The sequence below is a fragment of the Manis javanica genome, chromosome 6 (assembly GCF_040802235.1).
Source record: "Manis javanica isolate MJ-LG chromosome 6, MJ_LKY, whole genome shotgun sequence".
In the NCBI taxonomy this organism is placed as follows: domain Eukaryota; kingdom Metazoa; phylum Chordata; class Mammalia; order Pholidota; family Manidae; genus Manis; species Manis javanica.
Window position 1 is genome coordinate 63,064,450 of NC_133161.1, and position 21,578 is coordinate 63,086,027.

A 21,578-nucleotide genomic window follows, 5' to 3' on the forward strand; every position below is an offset into this window, starting at 1 on the left:
CTGTCATTATTTTACTTGTTTCCATATAGGAAAAATAAAGTTCAGAAAGTCTGCTTGTATTAAGTGATTCAAAGTCGCTTATAAATGCAGATTATTTACCTTTAAGGTTCATCCTGTCTTTTCATAGCATGAGTGCTCAATTCTTTTAAGTGCTGAATAATATTCAGTTGTCTGGATGTATCTCAGTTTATTTATCCATTCACCTACTGAAGGACATCTTGCTGCTTGCAAGTATTGGCAATCATGAATAAAGCTGCTATTAACAGCCATGTGCAGTTTCTGTATGAGCACAAGTTTTCAACTCCTTGGGGTAAACACAAGAGCAGATATTTGAATCCAAATCTACGTAGCTTCAAAGTCCAGTCTCTTTCCACTCTACAGTGCTTCTTCTCTGGGAAAATTGTCTCTACTTGCAGCTATACTTGTCAGGGCAGCCCATGAAAGTGTCAGTAACTTTGAATCCTAAAGCCTTTTACAAAATGATGTGGCTTTACAAATCTGCAAGTCTAGTGGGAGTGGCTTAACCTTGCTTTAATTGTAGCTTGCTCTTTTCATTGCCTTTGGCTATTTTTATTGCTACTGTAACAGATGAAGAAACTGGAGTATTGAATTTAAGTAGATTACCTGTGGTTACACAGAGCACAGATTACTGAAATGGGATTTGAAACCAGGCAGGGTAACTCCAAAGTGTACACACTTAACAACCACTGTGCTAGAATGCAAGGCCTCATGGAGGAGGAAATATAATCCTTCTTCCTACCAAGGTTTCATTATCTCCTGGTGATTTATGCTGCTGTGGAATGCGGCGACTGGGAATAAAGAGGTGGGTAGGGAGGGAAATGTAGAGGGAAGGGGACTCAAGTGCAATTTTTTAATTCATTACTTTGGTGATAGCTTCATGGTTCATACCTGCTCTCAGTATATGTTGTGAAAGGCAGGAAAACAAAAGGTATACTTGGATAATGATAAATAGGGACATAAGATATAAGGTTTATAGCATGAGGTATATAAGTCGATAGTAAGAGGTAAGACTGAAAATGTGTGTTGAGGACAGATCAAGAAAAGAGGAAAATATGAGATGACTGGATTTTTGTATATGGTAGTTGAAGAATAGCATTTATAGACAGACAGAGGTTTGCTTTTGGGAGATTAATATAGTACATGGTGAGCTGGAGAGAGGAGACATTGAAATCAGGAAGTCCAAGTGAAAGGCTATTTAAAAAATAATTTACGCTATGTGTATTTATTAGGGAAGTATTAATTGTTGAAGCAGATAAATCTCTGTGTCTTAGCTCAGGCTGCCAATGCAAAATACCATAGACTGGGTGGCTTAAACAACAGAAGTTTATTTTCTCATAGTTCCGGAGGCTGAAATTCCAAGACTGAGGTGGCTGCATGACTCAGTTGCTGGTGAGAACACTTCCTAGCCTGTAGCCTTCTATATCATCACATGACAGTGATAGAGCTCAAACTCTCTGGTGTCTCTTCCTATAAAGGCACTAATTGCCTTCATGAAGGTCACATCCTCATGACCTCATCTAAGCCTGATTACCTCCTAAAGACCTGATCTCAAATACCATCACATTGGGGGTTAGGGCTTCAACATGTGAATTTTGGGGGAACATAAACATTTAGTCTGTAATACCCCAAATCTTAATGACTTAACACAATAGAATTTTGAGAAGCCCAACACAGGTGTTCCTTAGGAAAGTTTCCACAGGGGTCATATTCAGGGACCATTCTGTGTTTTAATTCCACCCTTTTGTAGGACCTTGGAGTTGCCTGTGGTTATTTGGCAAATGGGGGTAAAGAGAATGGAGGATCATACATGGGAGAAATTACAGGAAATGCCTGAAACTGGTTCACATCATTTCTGTCACACTCTTTATACAGTAACTCATTCATATGTCTATAATTAACTGCAAGGCACTTTAGCTGTATCAGTCAAGATAGTTTAAGCTATGCTGTTATAAAAGGCAGCACCAAACTTCCATTAACGTCACTAAAAAATGTTTATTTCTCACTCATAAAAATTTCTGAAACGGGTCACTGAGTAAGCTCTGCTTATCATAGTCACTCTGCACCCCAAGCTAATGAAGACCTTCTTTCTTAGGCCATTCTTCTGATCACTAAATTTTGACTCCTTTCTCTTCTATAAAGCAAAGTAGTCATCTCCTGATATGCACCTAGATATCGAATTAACCTCAAAGTTGAGCTTGGTTTCTGAGTGATACATAATAGCTTCTATGTCAGGGAATGATGTGTAGTAATTTCTATGTTAGGTCTCCTCTTGACCAAGAGACTTAAGAACTACAACACAAACTGTCTGCACCTTACATACTCCATATATAGTAGTAGAACAGGGACAAGATAACCACAATAAACATTTCCATTCAGAGAGAGGAAAAGTGAGAATACATAGCAGTCTCTGGCCAATAAAAATTCTGAAATCTCTCAATATTATAAGAGCTCTCTACCCTAGGGATAGAAAATGCTCACTGAGGGGTCAAATCTTCTTTTTGGGAGGTACTGCCCAGACCATTGTTTTCTGTGGCCATCAAGTCTCCCCTTCTGAAGAGTCTTCCTTTTAGTCTCACCTAAAATGAACATTGGAGAATATGCTCTCCTTGGAGGCTGAGTAGCTTTTTTCAACTTGCTTCCTCTCCAAGGAAAGTTGGAAACCAAGGGCTGTTAAGCTGCAAACAGACACAGGTATTTCTAGTCTAGACTTATGACTTATTTAACTGAAAAATGGTCTTGTTAACTTAATAGGCATTTAATCTGACTCCACTTTTATGTGCAGTGACACACTGATAGTTCTTTTTTAGACATACTTAGGTTCATTATATGTCTTTGTCATCCCCATCTGCTTCTTTTCCATATCTCTCTCTTTCTTTCACTCTCATCATTCTCTCTTGGCATTTCAACTTAATTGGAGTACTTTGAATTTACCAGACTTCAGTGGCAGAGCACACCCTTAATTTGTTTTCCTGGGTTCATTTTGACCAACTGAAAGCATATATAGGGTGCCAACTTAATTTATTTTACAAACCTCAGGTGTGATCTCTGTCAGAAGGCCGAGTTTCACTGTCTTTTTTGCTCAAAGGTCTTCTGTATTTTATCTTTTACTGTTTGGGTTTGAAGAGAGTTACCTCTTCCAACCCTGCAAATCATTGAATTTGTGTGTTCTTTCTAAACCATATATTCCTGCTTATTGCCAGGAAATTCCTTTCATGAGCTTCTCATTATCTTGTAAAGACTCATGGAATGTAGGCAACATTAATCAAACATGCTATAAACCTTCTCTTTGTAACCTTTTCCCTGAGCCACAAATTCATTAGGTATATAATCTTCCATCTAAATTATTCCAAGTGTCAGGTCTATCAAGTGTTTTGCCATAGCATAGTATTGGAAAACCATATTTTCATCCTCTGAAAAGTTTCCTTATCAACAGTGCCTGAACCTAATGCTGCATTTGTTGGGTTTTGTTGCCACAGCAGCACCTGACTGATAAGTACTAATTTCTGCCTTTTTCAGGATAGGGCAGATTATGATGTAGAATCAAAATCCCAAATCTCAGTGGCTTACTTAACCAAAATTTTTTCATGCCACATGCATAGTGTGGGTTGGACAAAAGGTTTCGTTCTTATTAGTCACTATGTAATCAACTCTAGTGGTGGTTTCATGGAGATGTTTTCTTCCAGAATCATAGGGTGGCCAAGCCATTCTGCTTTGTCTCAGTCTTTCTCAGATTTAGTGTTGAAAAACTCTGTTTCCTGTTAGTCCCAGAAATACCCATTAGTCCCAGTCAAACCATAGCAATTTGTCTGGGGATGTTCTGATCTTAAATCTGAGAGTCCTGTGTCCCAGGAAAGCCCTCAGTTCTGGGTGAACTGGAATTGTGGGTCATTCCACACAATCATTGCAGCAGGGGAAGAAAATGTTACTTTTAAGGTATCAGCCCAATAATGACACCTACCACTTGTCCTTTGTCTTATTGTCCCATGCAAGCCAAATGGCATTGCCTAAAATCAAAATGGGCAGAGGAGAGCAACCAAGCATGTGTCTGTATGGGAAAGAATTAGAGGGTCAGAGGTAGTGAACAGCACAGAGGACTACACACTAGCTCTGTGTTCAGGATGAAGGCAAAATTGTTTTATAAACAGTTGGTGAGACCACAGCATATGAAAGAAGTTGTGGCTTAAGATACTAAAATCTATGACAACTTGAACAAATAAAATCAATATATAAATGATAAAGGCAGGTGTTAGGAGACCCAGAAAATAAATCAGATATGAAGGATAATAGGATATGGTTTTGAAGTATAAATTTAGCAACAAGTGCCTTTTTGATTCTGGTTAGTATAAGTATGTACATGTGATGATGGATATAATACATGTAGAATTTTAAGATGAGTTATTCTCAGGGTAAAATTTTGGCAAATATACAAGTAATGAATGCAAATCAGCCACCTACAGAAACTACTCTTTCTGAGTCAGCAAATGTGATAATAAGCTTTAAGGATCTCCAGTCTATCAGTTATACTACAGTATAGCTTCTGAATAGTATTCAATCATCTATTCATTATTAATTTATTCAACAAATATTTATTGAGGGACAAACAGTGATAGAGACTTAAGATGTAGACATATAATGCTCTTCTTACTGGAGGAGACAAACAAAAAGGTGAATATGTTAGTTGTAGATAATTATGAATATTGTGAAGGGAATAAATAGGATGATAAGGTGGAGATCAGAGAGGGCAAAGAAGAGGCAGGAATAATTTTGAGTCAGATTTAAGTGGGGAACTTCAAGGGAAGTCGTCTGTGAGGAAGTCATATAGCTGAAATCTGAAGTATAGGAATGACCTGGCCAAAGGAGGAGCTGGAGGAGTGGCTTTATAGTCAAGAGTGTTAGCAAGTGCAGAGACACTGAGGCTTAAAAGAGGAACCAGATGAAGCCCACATAGCGAGAGGGCAGTCATGGGAAAATTGGTACAAAAAGAGGTGGGAGAGGAGGCAAGAGCCAGACTAGGGTAAGGAGTTTGGATTTTATTCAGATCATAGAAAGATTTTTATTCAGTAAATGAACAGCTTTCTGGTTCATTTTTGGGGGGAATGGGCTGTAACTGAGTGCTGAAGCCGATTTTGAGGCTATCCAGGTGGTAGAATATGACATCCTTATCCATGCTTATCATTACATGATACAACAGGGGGCACCAAAGGTCACTCATCATTTCTTGAGGGCAGCACTTGGGCTACACCCTGGAGACACCCAGAGGAATCTGCTTTCTGCTGGAGGTTAACAAGTGAGGCTATGCTAGATTAGGACCCCACTGGGCCTCCCCAAGTTTAAAGAGAACATCATCTCAAGGAGCTCTACTTAAGTTTTGTAAGGAGGCAAGTAAAATCAGAAGAGGTATGATGATTGAAAAGAACTGGGAGAAGTTATAATAAGGAAAGAGAGTTCATTTACTCAGAGTTTAAATTCTAAAAAATCTTTCTATTCTTTTTCTTTTCTTTTTTTCTGTCAGACAAAAACTCCCAAATACCATATTTATTTAGGCCATTGATCATCCAGCTCTATCTTTTTTGTATGCTGGCACCAAGAAATATTTTATAGGAAAACATAATCTTTAATCAGGGAATAAAACCAAATTTGCTAACTTTTCTTAACAATTTGTTATAGGTAAGTCATCTGTCCATTTGTGTCAATCTTGAATATATAGAAATACTGTTTTAGTAGTAGCCAAAATATTTTTAAAATAGCTTTATTGAGATATGATTCACATGCCATACAATTTTCCCCTTTAAAATGCACAGTTCAATGGTTTTCCATAGTTTGCACACTTATACAACCATCACCACACTGAATTCCAGAACATTTTCATCACCTCATAAAGAAACTCTGTTTCACCCTTTAGCTATCACCATCCCATAAGTTTCTGAGCCATAAGCAACACTAATCTACATTCTGCCTTTGTAGATTTTCCTATTCTGTTCTTTCATATAAATGGAATCATATAATACATGGACTTTGTGACTGCTTTCACTTAGCATTTTTTCAGGTTTCATCTAAGATGTACCAAGTGTTAGTACTTTATTTCTTTTTATAGCTCTAATATTTCATTATGTGACTATACTATATTTTGTTTATCAATTTGTCTATTGATTGATATTTGGGTTGTTTCCACCTTTTGGCTGGTATGAATAATGCTGTTATAAATATTTTCATACAACTGTTCATACAGGCATATGTTTCATTTCCTTGGATGTATCTCTAGGAATGGAATTGCTGGGTCATATGGTAAATACATTTAATCACTTGGAGAACTGCCGGACTCTTCCAAAGTGGCTGCATCATTTTACATTCCCATCAGCAGTGTAGGAGTATTCTCATTTCCCCACTTCCTTACCAGTCTTGTTATATCTGACCTATTAATTCTAGCCATCCTTCTGGGTGTGAAGTGGTATCATCCCACAGTTGTGATTTGCATCTCCTTGTTGACTAATGATGCTGAGTGTTCTTTTCATGTGCTCATTGGGCATTTGTATATGTTCCTTGGAGAAGTGACTCTCCCAACCTTTACCTATTCTTTATTTTTTTTATTGAGTTGTAAGAATTCTTTATGTATTCTAGATATATTCTAGACAAGTTCCTTATCAATATGTGATTTACAAATATTTTCTCCCATTGTGTGGATTGTCTTTTCCCTTTTTTAATGGTGTCCTTTGAAACACAAAAGCTTTTAATTTGATGAAGTCAAATTTATGTTTTTTTTCTTTTGTTGCTCATGATTTTAGAGTGCTAAGAATTCTTCGCCAATCTCCATGATTTCTGAGTTTTATAGTCTCAGCTCTTACAGTTAGGTCTTCAATCCATTTTGAGTTAAGTTTTATATGTGTACTGAGGGAAGGGCATTTTGATCACCTCCTAATTATACACTTGGTGAGGGAGGTGCACCCTATTCCCATAGTACAAGATGACTAAACACATGATATGCAACACTGGACAGATGAAATCAGATGGAAGTTTATTAGTCAGTCACACAGCCACAGAGAACACAGAATCTGTCAGGCAAGGCCACACCAGGATTGCTCTTCAGAATAGTAGGAATAAGCAGAGGCTGTGGAAGTCAGGCTTTGTGGTTACCACAGGATGAGGTGATCCCTGGTTCCCATAGGAGATGTTTGGCTTGTTTGTGATTGGCTTGTTTGAATTTTATCTGCTGGTAGGGAGATAAAACCCATTAGACTGAAGATTGAGTGAGTTGCAGCTGGTACCATGATAGGGGAACTAGCCAAATGGGGAGGCTTTCCTGCTGGGTGGGGGGCATATCTGGCAAGAGCAAGGGATCTCATGCTTAGGACTTTGGAGCCCAATAAGGCTCAAAAATGTCAAAATGTAGCATGTGAAATGTTAGACTTTATAATACAGAAGGACCAACTTTATTCGTTTGCTTGTGGTTATCTACTTATCCCAGAACCGTTTATTGAAAAGATAGTTTTTTTCCCCACTGAGTAGTCTTAACAACCTCATTGAAAATGAGTTGGCCTTTAGATGTATGAGTTTATTTCTTGATTCTCAATTCTATTCCATTGATCTGTCTTTCTTTTTTCCCCCCCAAGACCATATTGTTCTACTTCAGTTGTTTCTTAGTTAAGTTTGGTATTTGGAAAGTGTGAGTCTTTCTACTTTTTTTTCCTTTCCAGGATTGTTTTAGCTAAGTAGCCAATATGTCTGGGAGGTCTTTTAAGTGGATTAAGACCAGTGTTCAAGAAGAACATAGCTATTGTAGACTAAGGATGGATTTACTTTTATCTTATAAATGTTTCTATTCAAGAGAGTGGCAGTTTTCAAATAGAAGTACATAGAATGATAGAGAAGCCTTCCATAAGACAGAATTAGCCCTGGGTAATGAGAGATTTGTGAAGTGGGAAATGTTCAAACAATACACCCCTTATATCCTTATATATTGAACTTATTTTAACAGTTGAGAGTGTGTTTAGTTCTACTCAGTAACTATTTCCAGATGCAGGTAGGACTGTATCTTCCATTACCTTGGGGGACTCGCACTGGATCATGAAGTGTGAGCAATAGTGATACAAGTCATTCCTAGATAGAAGTTGTAAGAGCCAGGATATAATTTAGCATTTTCTCTTCTTCCTGCTCTGGAATGTGGAAATATGCAGATGACTTTCCCTTAACTAGGGTTCTTGAGCTAGGATGATTTAGAGCAGAGTATATCCCTCCCACCCCCAAGCCAATTTACTCATAATGGACATGTAGCCTCAGTGCTAAATAGACTGCTGTTATTCTAAGACATTGAGATTTAATTGTGACCAAATTTGTTACCACATCATAATCAAGTTTATCCTATAGAAAACTGGTACCAGAAATAGGAGCTGCCATAACAGGAAAACCTAAAATATGTGCCATTGGCTTAGACATTTGAGAATAGTCTTCAAAAAAATGGTTATTGGAGACTGGAAGGATAGAAAACTACATATTGATGTGGTAAAACTCTTGAGGAAAATGCTTTGTTAAGTGACTTAGAAGGAAAATCATGAATCAAATGAATTTTTAGTTTGTAGGTTAGAGGTTTTAAGGAAAGTATTGTAAAGGAGCTACTCTTGATTGCATTTGACAAGGTATTACAAGATAGAAACAAATTCAGAAAAGGTCTGCTAATAAGCAGGGGTTAAAGGGAATTGGAATGAATCTACAGAAACTTGCAGGACTGGACAAAAAGTGACTGTGGAACAATCCCAACTAATAAATACAAAATGACAAAGCCATTAAAATTCAACTACATATTAAGCATTAAACCTTAATGTTTGCTCATTATACTCATTGCTAAAACTCATGAATGGCTTAAAGGAGCGTCCAGTAAATCCTCTAATTTGAACAAAATAACTCAGCAAAAAAAAGACTAAAGTTTTTATCCTCCTAGTCTTGATAGGCCCCTAGACTAATTATATTGGAAGTAGATGTGGCCTGGTGGTAAGGAAGCAAAACAAACAAATAGCAAATGAAAGAAATATGTCTAGAAATGAACGGTGGCTATGTGTTGTCACATGGAAATAACTGGAATCAAATAGATAAAATGTTTGCTGTATTTGTAAGAAAGAAAGTGGTACTCTTAAACCATTATCCTGGATTAAAACAAGTCTGTGACTGTTTGAGGCCTAATATATTTCATCTTTGGGCAGGAGAAAGCTGCTCAGAACTCCCAAGAAGAGTGTGTAACTCAATACCCACTGTATATGTGGCCAAAGGAACTATAGGGAAGGAAGAATATCCTAGAAGGTAAGCCAGGGACTGTGAAGAAAAATGGTAATCATGTAACTCTCAGGAAGTGAAATCAGGGTCTAATAAAAAAATCATTTCTCACCCCATGTAAGGGAGTCCTCACAATTCTGTTCTGAAGATTTCAAAAGTGCTAAGGATCAGTGTCTCTACAGACTGCCTCACATTTTTATACTTTCTGAATGTATTTGTTATGGTTATCCTGCCCTACTTCACTGTTGTACATTGGGTTTGTGGGACAGATAACTTGCCTTTTTAGTTCAGCAGCCCCTGGATCAAGAAAAGCCACATTCAGGACATTATATTAATCTCTGATGTAGAGATTTTTGCATGTCACACAGAGATCCTGAACTCTGAGCTTGATGCCATGACTTTCAGATTGATTTTACGGGGAGGTGGTGAATACATTTTGCCTGTGGAAGAACAGTGAACAAGATAATTTGGTGAGGTGAAGTGCATATTATGGTAGCCATTACTGCTTTTACCAAGTTTTTCCCATTCTCCCCCTTTTGGGGACATATGGTAGGATTGCTTTTCTTGTACCTTTGAAGTTAGATGGGACCTTATGCCTTGCTTTGGCCAGTGAAATGTGAGCAGTAATATATCATTTCTGGGTAAAATTTTAGAGCTGGTGTGTGGTTTGCTGCTTTTCCTACTTCCTGGCTTGAAACATAGAGATGAAGCTTTCTCTGTCTGGGTCCCCGAATGATAGATAACCCTAGCTGGTATCCTCCCTGCCTCATGGCCACCAGCTGACCTGCAATGGGTTGTAGTCTATCCTGACTATACAATGGTTTTTGGTTTGGCAGCTCTTGAAAACTATTTCAGAAATCTGATTATATACGTATATTCAGATTTATATATCTATTATATCTATACACATAGATATACATATATACATACATACATAGTTTGATCTAATCTTTGTTGCAAGTTTAATTGCTCCATCAAAAATGTCTAGACTAGTAGATAGGGCACAGTTGAAATAACATTGCATTGAACCTGTGAGCTGTAGCTGTTGAGGTATTTTCTGGCCATTCTTTCATCATTAATCAATGTAAACTTTCCTGCCATTAGCCGGGTTTGGCATAAGCTAGAAGACCTGAAACCCCAAACTAAGCTTAAGAATTGGAAATATTTCTGAAGTTTAGAGTTAAGTGAATTAGGTGCAAATGGGACTAGCTTTACAAACCAAATTCAATATGAGACCAAGAATACGTTATAAAACCATTTTAACTGAAAAAGAGCAAAGAGCAGCTCATGCAACACTTGCTTTTTTATTATTTTAGCATTTTAATAAGTTTTAAATACAGATTTATACAAATCACACAATTAATTTGCATTGTTGTTTTTTATCATTTTATTGAACTAATGTTTATATCTGACACTTTATATAGAATAAAATTCCACCATACATACTATATAAATTTAACCCCAAAACAATTTATTTGTTACCTTTAGCTATAAACAGATATGACAAATTCAAGCTGATTTGGGAAATTATTTAGTCAGTGAGAGACAAAATATGTACAAATGAAAATGAAATGTCATAATGTACAAATAATTTTCAAGCTGAAATAATGTAATTTCCACATAAAATTTGAGCTTCCCATAAATATTAACAATGCAAAGTCAAAGCCACTTTACATTTATATCACACTGATATCATTTTTCAAGGATATGTTAATGTAAGTTGCAGAAAATGAGACTGCTTATAAAACTTTATCAGAATGAAACTTAGAAGAATAAAATGGCAAATTTTTGTATATTCCTTCAATTAGGTTTATTGCATGTTTGTATTTCATATATGGATTTTCTATTTAAATTATATATAGAAAAAATGAAAGCTAACATTTATAAGTTCATCACCATGTGCTGGCCCTTACTTTATGTATTTAAAAAAAAATCTTTACAATTAGTCTATAAGGTAGGCACTATCATTGTCATAGCAATTTTATAATGAGGAAACATGCTTAGAAAGATAAAATAACCTGCTTAAGATTAAACTGCTATTAATTGATGAAGCTGGAATGAATCCATTACTTTCTGACTGTAAAACTCCGATTCTTATGCTATGTTACTCCTGCTGCCTCCCATAATGCTCTCATATTAACTCAACTACATTCTGAAGAACGGTATGACCAATAAAGAAAATACAAAAAAATAAAAATTTACATCAGGTTAATTCTGTTCTTTCAAATGGAAATTTCATATGTTTTTTCCCAGTGTACATTTAAAAATCTCAATAGATGATTTAACAAGATGTATCAACTTAAATTTATCCTAAGATCATTGCAAATTTTGATAAGACTTGAAGATAAAGAAATTGTCTGTCCAAACACAGAAGCTTTTTGTTTGTTTGTTTAAACATGGCTTGAAAAAATAGGTATGTTGAATTAAGTTAGAACTGTTTCTTTGTTCTGGAAAAACTACTGTGGGTCATTTTATTATACAAAACTGCCAATGAAATTGGAAGAATTTGGGAATCTATGGCTCTTAGCAGCTCAGTTGTCCTTTATGGTCAATCAATGTTTGTCTGGAAGTAGGCAGATACTCTTTTTTCAGAAAGTGTTTTTTTTTTGAATCTGTACCTGCTAACTGGCTTGCTGAAACTGCTTGCTTCATTAGTTCATAGGCAATCTACACCTGAGGACAGGGAGGGTTAAGTCATTGGACAAATATTTATTGAACATCATATATGTATCAGACACTGTGCAAGGTGCTAGCATATAGCAGTAAAATAATGCAGCAAAATCATATAGTTTGTATTCTAGTAGAGGAAGAAAGATAACAAATAAAAAACGTTGTCTATCAGATCTTGAGAAGTGCTCTGGAGAAAAAAAAGTGGAAAGGAATATGGGGAATGCATTGGGTGGACTTACAATTTTATTTATTTATTCTGAAATAGCTAAACCTGCAGAAAAAAAAATGCAATGGTGCAAGGAACTTCTGTTTTCATGAACCATGTTAAAGTAAGTTGCTATCACTCCTGACTACTACAAGCAAGGAGTTTGTCCTACGTATATGAACTGTCTAACGAATTCATATAACCTCAAAATCAGTAAGTTAGCACTGATTCTTTACTGTCATCTCATCTGCCTTCATCAGCTGCTCATCCACTTTCATCTTTATATAAAAGGACCCTATACATGGTCATGCACTGCATTTAGTTGTCATGTCTTTTTAGTGTCCTAAATCAAAACCAGTTTTTCATTAATGTGGGAATCCTTTCACAATGTTTATATATACCAAATTATCACATTGTATACTTTAAATATCTTGCAATTTTGTCAACTATACCTCAAGACTAAAAAAAACCAAACCTAGAATTTCAGTGTTTCTTTAACTTTCGCTGTTGACACTTTGAAAGATAACTGGCCATTTTGTAGAATGTCCCTGTATATGGGTTTGTCTGATGATTCCTCATAGTTAGATGCCAATTACACATTTTCTGGTAAGAATACCACGTAAGTGAAGCTGTGTTCTTAGAGTATTCTATCAAGTGATAGGTAATTTCAATTTGTCTCATGATTGGTAATGTTTACTTTGATCACTTCATTAAGAAGACGTCTGTCAGGCATCTCCATTGTAGTTATTCTTTTTCCCTTTGTAATTAAAAATCATTTTATGGGGATATTTTGAGAGCATAAAAATATCCCATTCCACATGGACTTTAATCCACTAGTTTTAGCATTTGTGGATATTCCTTGGTTGATTATTACTACGGTGGTCCATTTATTAGTCATCATTCTACTATAGAGAAAATCTTTCTCTTCTCTCCATTTATTATTTTTAAATTTATATCAGGCTGAACTCACAGATTTTATTTTATTCAATATATTATGACTTTTAGCATTATTATTTAATTTGATGCTCAAATTTTCCCAGATTTGGTCAATGGGGGCGCTTTCAAGCTGACACTTGTCATTTTGACAAAGCCCCATCTTTGATCACTTACTTTCTCTCTGGCATAACACAAGTGTTTCATGATTATCCTGTAATTTCTCTACATAGCTCTGGAATCGGACACTTTCAAGGATCCTTGGACATCTTAGAATAACACTTCATATTTGGAAACAAAGATCTGAGTGCTTGATATGCTTGTTGCTAATGGGGTATTGCTACTCTCAGATCCGTTAGTGGACAGAGCTGGGATTATATGTATGAGTATACACATGTAGACATATATATATATATATATATATATATATATATATATATATATATGTATTCCTTTCTATATTTTCTAAAAACATGAGTTGACATTAACCTCCAGTTCTAATCCAACACCACAGAGATCTTTCTAGTTTTCTCTCTTTCTGTATTTGTAACTCCCTTCTCCGCCAGGGAGAAACATGACTGTCATTACCTTTAACATACTTATGTATTAAATCAATCCTTTTTAAATAAAACCAGTCTCCTGTTGCAGCCATCAGTCCCTTTCTCCACATGGCTGAACTCTTTACTCCCTATCTTCTTTTTCTTGTTTAGATTTTAACATCTTGCTCCAAGTTTCTTCTGTTAGTGTCTCCTGCACTAATGGTCTTCCCACTTCATGAATTCCTACACAATGCATGGGTCTGCTGCCCCCAACCCAACTCTGCATGGATGCTACCTTGTTGAGCTTTCAGACTAAATTATTTGGGAAGGCAGGAAGAACACAGGGTTCCATTTTTAATAGAGTGATCAGGAAACATATTGATAATAAGATCAGGTTTGAGAGAGATCTGAAGTTGTTGAGAGAGTGGGTCTTATAGATATTTGGAGAAGCATATTCCAGGTAGAGGGAATAATGTGCGCAAATGCCCTGAGGCACAAAGGTGCCCTATAAGTAAACAGCAGGGAGGCCACCATCATTGGAGAACAATGAACAAGGGAGAGAATAGTGAATGAGGTCAGAGAGATGTCAGTGGGCCAGACTCTGTAAGACCTTGTAGACCATTTACAGTTTTTGCTTTCCTCTAAGTGAGCTAGAATGCCATAGAATTTTGAGCAGTAAAGTAATATAATTTAACTTTTGCTTTAAAAGGATCATCCTAGTTCCTGTGTTGAGAATAGACTGTGCAAATGTGTGGTTGTGGTGAATGGAGGGAGAGGGATGTTGAAAGCAAGAAGAGCTAAATACTATTAAGATAATTAGAAGAGAAATTAGACTAAGTGTGCTAGTCATGGAGGTGGTGAGAAGTGATCAGATTCTGGATATATTTTGAAGGTAGAGCTGACAGGATTTGTTGATGGGTTAAATATAGAATGTAACAATAACTAACAAATACTTAAAAAATACTGAAACATAATTCAAGTGAATTTCTCAAGACTCCACATGCTGAAAGCAGTAGAACATATGTAACTTGCTTTTGAACTCACCCCCGCATAAATTGTTGAAATTTAGTAGGTTTAATTTACCAAAAGGAATTACCGTCCCTGGAGATTCTCTAGGCAGAGGGACAACAGTGTGTGACTAACCCTCTGGTTTGTTTGCCACCGTAACATTTTACCTAATCTACACTAATACTGCCTTTGTCCTTGGCTATGAAGATGCCACTATCCTTACAATGATGACCTACATAGGCCACAGAGTTCCTTTTGGAGATCTTACACTTTCAGTCTTAAAGTTAGACGTGAATGACCCACAGTTTAGCACCCATGGGTGGGCTTTTATAGTTATAAAGTGTTACACCTGCTTATTAGATAATGCACAAAACAACCTACCAATTAAAATTTCAGTCCATTTCTTTTATTATTGGGATCTTCTTTTGTAAAATGTTTAGCTATTATACATAATATTGTATTATTTCCCCATAGTTTTTTCTTTTTAAAATACAATTTTTAATATCACAAAATATACCATTATAAGAGTTACCAAAATTTAAATAACTCCTGATTGTTAGACATTTAGGTTGTTTTCGTTACTTCCTTTTGAAGTATTTCTATGCCAAGATTTCAGTTCAACAGGTCAGGGGATTAAACAACTGGACACTTGAAAGGAACCATCAATAGGCCTCAAAGTTGGACAAATAAATTGTGGTATAAAAGAATCTACTGTGTGCATAGTCATTATCATTAGCCCTATTATAGCCCTCATTTTTTTTTTTAGGTAGGAGAGCAAGGTACAGGCTTTTATTTAGAAATAAAGTGAGAGGAAAGAGCTCCTGGCTCATGCCGGGAGGGGACAAGAGAGCCCCTACAGCCCTCATTTTAAAACCAGGTTCTGACTCAGTCCTAGGGGTGGAGGGGACACAGAACAGTGGCACCAATTACATTTCACAATTTTTTGTTGTTGAATCTATGTGGAGATGAAACAATCCATCAAGTAAATATGACTGTTTCATATCCTGTATGCTACTAATGGCTGCTAGAGGGCAGCAGAAGCCAGGAACTGGCAGGAAAAGCACCAGCTTGAATAGGCTGAGGAGGCTCTGCCCAGCCATCTGTTCAGGGTCAGGACAGAAGATCAGGTTCAAGAAGTCTGCAGTGAAGGTCTAGACCTTCAGTGAACTAAACGGCCAACAAGGTAAAGGAATAGCAAGAGTGCTAAAAGGGCTAGGTGCTGACCAGGCACATAACCTTTAATCTTTTGGATGATTGAAACAAACAAATGCAGACTAGGAAGAATCCCCATATTTAGGCCAAAAGCCATGGATTACCAGGCTACCCATTTGAAGGAGAGTAGAATTAAAGCTGTAGTAAAGTTTGAAGTGCAGGTATTAGGGAAGTAAGATGTCTGTATAAGAACCAGGAATGTCAGAGGGTCTGACATCATCTGAGCAGACCTTCCATTTGAAGAGGCCATCGAACACAACATGAGCAAAAGGGCATACAATACTGGAAGGTTTGGAAATTGTAGGAAGAGATAACATTTTAGTAAAACAGTTTCTAACTTCTGGTGGTAGAAAAACATGGGTCAGAAGTCCTCAGAGCTGGATTTAAGATCTAGCCACCAACTAGTTATATGACTGTGAGCAAGTAATTTACCTTTCTTGGCCTTGTGGCTTCTCTTGGACAAACTGGTGTATTGGACTAGATGAATTGGAAGATACCTTAGATAGCTGAGATTCTAGAACTGGATAGACTGGTGACTAATTAAATCAAAACCATCACCCACTTACACCGTGTAGACGGAATGGGATAACTGTCCGGCGTCGATCCCTCCTGAGGCTCTACAAGTTGTCCTGTTATAGCTGGCTGGAGAGTGTTGCTGTGCCACTATTTCTTATTTGTACTTACATGGAGAACAGAAGCCAGACCACCTGGTGTTTCATATGGAAGAAGAAGGAGCAAGGCTGCCCGGGATTCATAAATCCGGTTTTAAATAGACTGGTGTGTATCTTTGTGAAATCTTTAAAGAATTTTTAAACAAATGCACAAAAGCTAATCATTGCAGTTCAGACTCTTTAGTTGATACTCTGAGCCCTCAAGTTAAGAAGACTTTAAAGGATCTTTGGGATATTTTAGGTTTTTCTAATCATCTGTTTTTGAACTCTGAAGTACTAGATAATGATAAGCACATGATGGTCCAAGAGTTCGTTTCCTTTTCCCTATCACTGTGTGATTACAGTTTTTTTCAAAAAATTTAAATTTATTTGTACCCCTTTTTAAAAATGGGATTTATTGCTGTTTGAGTTTTATGTCTTTATTGAAAAATTTAGTAAGTAGATAAATCTAAGTACAGTTGTATGATAGTTTTAGATTATATGCACTTTTTGAAAACCCACTCTAACATTGTTTAAAATTGTAAAATGAGTTTGACATTTTACAATTTCAAGCAACTTAAAAGCTGGGTGGAAATGAAATACAATCTGCTTTTCCATGTAATTTTATACAGAAAACTAAAAAATATTTTAAAAAATTGCCTAGTTAAATTGATTTTTTTAAAGTGGGAAGATATCATAGACATTGTCTCGTATGAGTGGTCCTTGACATTTTCACTGCCAAGAGCTCCTTCACTTACTTTTTCTCCAGTGATTCAACATTTTGAAATATTTTGACTATTTTTCTCCACCGAAAGTACTCCTTAAATGATAATTAGGTTTTTAATTTTAAGTTAATCTGAAACACATGCAACTGCTGATCTCTTTAGCATGAGGTCAGCAATGTCACCATCCTGAGATGATGAATTTCGACCAAATTTAAAAAAGAAAAACCTAGTAGTTAGCACAGATCTACTGTGAGCAAGAAATACATTAATTCTATAATAGATTTGAAATATTGAAAACAGCTTCAGGATTCCTGTGGAGCCTGGGGAACTACTTCCTTACCTCTCTCCATTTTCAGATAAGTAGCTCAAGCAGCTGTTTAAAGACCCACTGATAGAAGTCCAGCGCTCTGCTTATAGTACTGGGTGTTTCTTATTCTTTATTCTTTAAGATTAAGCATTACAGCTTATGGTAATGAATGAAATTACATTCATACTTCTCACAAAAAGAGAATCTAGAAATTTGAGTTGGTTGGTTTTTGTTATTTGTTGTTCCTTAGATGATACTTCAGCTGAACGCACAAGTTTAGATGGCATCTCAGACAGATTCAGGGAATTAAATTCTGGATATTTCGGGGAATATAAGTTCCAAGGTAGTGGTTCTTACTGTTGTTTTCTTTTTGGAATCCTTCAAGAATGAGGGTTGAGAGATTATTTTGTTTTAGCAGCATGTTAATGTGACTGTTAAATCATTACTTAAACTTTATTAGACACTAACTTATTTGCAAACTAGAAAATCTTTCATTTCTGACTCCACAGAAGCCAAATAGTAATACTGTGTGTGTGTGCGCACTGATTACATTAATAGTTCCCTCATCCCCACCCATAAGCATGTTACAATGTATAGTTTTCTAGACGTGAGTATTTCTGAAATACCGATGTATGGGTTACCTATTCCTTGTACTTAAATAACTAGTTCTGGCTCTTCCTCTTTTCCTGCATATACGTACTAAAACTATCTGATGCCATTCTCTACCACAATGCCTGAAAACTCTGTATCATCCTTTTCTTAAAATCAAAATATGCAAATATGTCATCTTAGAGGGTTAACACAATGATTTACTGTCAGCATAACCAAGCCAAAACGAGCTAATTGTTAACTATGTTAACTAGCAGAGTAGGGATGAGAAATAGCAAAAATCAAATTTGGAAGAGTGGTGAGATGAGAATGTGGAATTGAGAATGTTCAAATGACAATGGCAACCAGAGTTACATGAAGGCACCAGGAAACTGGAGTAGGAATCAAAGAATGAATTAATTTTATCTCAGTCATAATTTTGTTTAGGTCAGTTCTATACATAGTATTTGTGTTCTAAGGAAAATCAAGCCTTTAAGAACATATTTATAAGTGCTGTAATTTTTTATTTTGGTATCATTAATACACAATTACATGAGCAACATTGTGGTTACTAGATTCTCTCCATTATCAAGTCCCCACCGCATACTCCATTACAGTCACTGTCCATCAGCATAGTAAGATGCTATCGAATCACTACTTGTCTTCTCTGTGCTATACTTCCTGCCCCATGCCCTCCCTACATTATGCGTGCTAATCGTAATGCCCCTTATTCCCCTTATCCTTCCCTTCCCACCCATCCTCCCCAGTCCCTTTCCCTTTGGTAACTGTTAGTCCATTCTTGGGTTCTGTCAGTCTGCTGCTGTTTTGTTCCTTCAGTTTTTCTTTGTTGTTATTCTCCACATTTGGTACTTGTCTTTCTCTGCCTGGCTTATTTCACTGAACATAATACCCTCTAGCTCCATCCGTGTTGTTGCAAATGGTAGGATTTGTTTTCTTCTTATGGCTGAATAATATTCCATTGTGTATATGTACCACATCTTCTTCATCCATTCATCTACTGATGGACACTTAGGTTGCCTCCCTTTCTTGGCTATTGTAAACAGTGTTGCAATAAACATAGGGGTGCATATGTCTTATTGAAACTGGGCTGCTGCATTCTTAGGGTAAATTCCTAGGAGTGGAATTCCTGGGTCAAATGGTATTTCTATTTTTAGTTTTTTGAGGAACCTCCATACTGCTTTCCACAATGGTTGAACTAATTTACATTCCCACCAGCAGTGTAGGAGGGTTCTCCTTTCTCCACATCCTTGCCAGCATTTGTTGTTGTTTGTCTTTGGGATAGTGGCCATCCTAACTAGTGTGAGGTGATATCTCATTGTGGTTTTAATTTATAAGTGACGTATTTTTGTACCTGCTTCTAGCACTGATCTAGCATTGGAGCCTTCACTGGTAGACCTTGTTCTTAATATTCCAGTCATCACTAGAGTTAAATGAAAATTTAATTATATGTACTTTTAAGTGTAAACAATTTTTAAAATCCTTTAGTCATATATGAAATAACTCATTCCATTTGTATTTTATGTTTAAATTCAGAAAATATTTAGGAGCGGGCATCTTTAAAAACAGAATAAAATAATTTTACTAAAAACACTTGGAACTCTTTAATGACAACTATTAATAAAACCTAAACAAAACACTTAGAACTCCTTGGGAACAGAACATTACAGGGTTTTATAGAATCCTGTAACTCAGACTCACATTGTTGGTTAGTGGCAAAATCTAGCCTAGACACAAGTTTTCTGCTCCTCTTGGGTCTCAATTCAGAAGGCAGGGCTCCTGTGGAACTGAAAATAAACCTCAGTTAAAATGTTTTAGTTTCTTTGTTTAATAATAACAGGCACCACTTTTCATCAAAGTCTGTTGTGAGCCAGGCATTTATGTGCATCAGCTGCAATCTTTACCTCCATCCTGTAAAGTAATGATAACTGACACAGAGAGGCAGAGTATCACCTAGGTTAGGAGCAATGGTGCCAAGTTGCAGAATAGTGCCTGGTGCTTACCTGGATTCAAATTCCACACTCGTCACTGAATGGCCACTTGGTGAGTGGCTTCGATCTCTTCATCTTTTAGATCTAGATGAGTAGTGCCTATCTCCTAGATTTGTATGAGAGAAAGAGGAAAGCAGCACCTGTGAGTTAGGAGCTGGCCTGGCTCCATCAACCAGGCCTTGGTGGTGTTAGAAGCTGGCTTGAACCTGGCAGCTGGGTTGCTTGTGGAACATAAGCAAGGTTGTGAGCATCAGTGGCATAAAAGGTCATTTTGTGATTATGATGAATCTAGACAAAAACACGACCATAATCATGTCTGAACAGAGACAAAAATAAAAACATTGCCCAAATTACAAAAATAATTCAAGCATCCCCCTATCCTGGCTATAATGAATGACTATAGCTTCTTTACCAATGATAAATCCAGCATTCTTCTATTTTTTCTGCCTTCAAGATAAGAACTATTAAGATACCAATTACAGAATTATCTTCACTTTCTGACAGTATTAAATACAGAAAAACAGAAATGGTCTAGTTCCTTGAACTTTCCCTGAATCACCTAACTCAAGCCCAAATCCCAGTCCTTTCTAACCCCCTCTTGCTGAGATGCCCCACAGTGCTCCATGATGAGTGGTCTTTCTTGCTGTAACAAGTCAGTAAACCTACCTTGTTTGGCCTAAAGTGTGCTCCTGGTGGTCCTTGGCTAGAGGGTATAGACATGAGGAATGAACGAGTTAATCCATGTAAAGCACTTAGAATAGTGTCTGGTACATAGTCAATATTCAATGAATATTTTCTATATAATATTTCATGATTTTGTAGATGGGGATATGGAAATTCACAGAGTCCCCACAGCTGGGAGGTGGTAGCACTGAAATTCCAGTTCAGGTTTGCTATGCTCCAGGGCCCGTGTTTTCACTATGCCACACTACTGTGTTTTCATTCATCACCATTGCTCCCCTATCCTTCCTTTCCAGAGGTGCCTTTATTGGCCCCTGGGATTCTAATTTTTTCTTGACTTATGTTTAAATAAAAATTCTTTTCCTTTAAATGGCATTGAAAGTCATCTGTTAATCCTTTTCATTCATGCAGAGGCTTGTTAAGTGAAAGACCTTCAGATTTCTTTCTTTTACTACAGTATTAGTCTTTTGATCATGATAAAATCATCTTTTATCCTTTGAAGTCTCATTGGCTGAAAGGCTGTGGTAAAGAATGTTAACTTAGATCTTTTGCAGGTAAGGTAGCTAGAAGACAAGATTGGCCACAGTCCCAAGCTAGTCCCAGGGTAGAGAAGTCTGAAGGTGGGCGGGAGGTCAAGTATAGGTCTCAATAAAATCATCTAGCCAGATGCTAATGAGATAAAGGGATGTCAGGGAACATCCAGGAAGGCAACACTGACAGCCAAAACATGAGTGACTCCAGAACCAAAGGTGAAAGAGAAACTGATAAT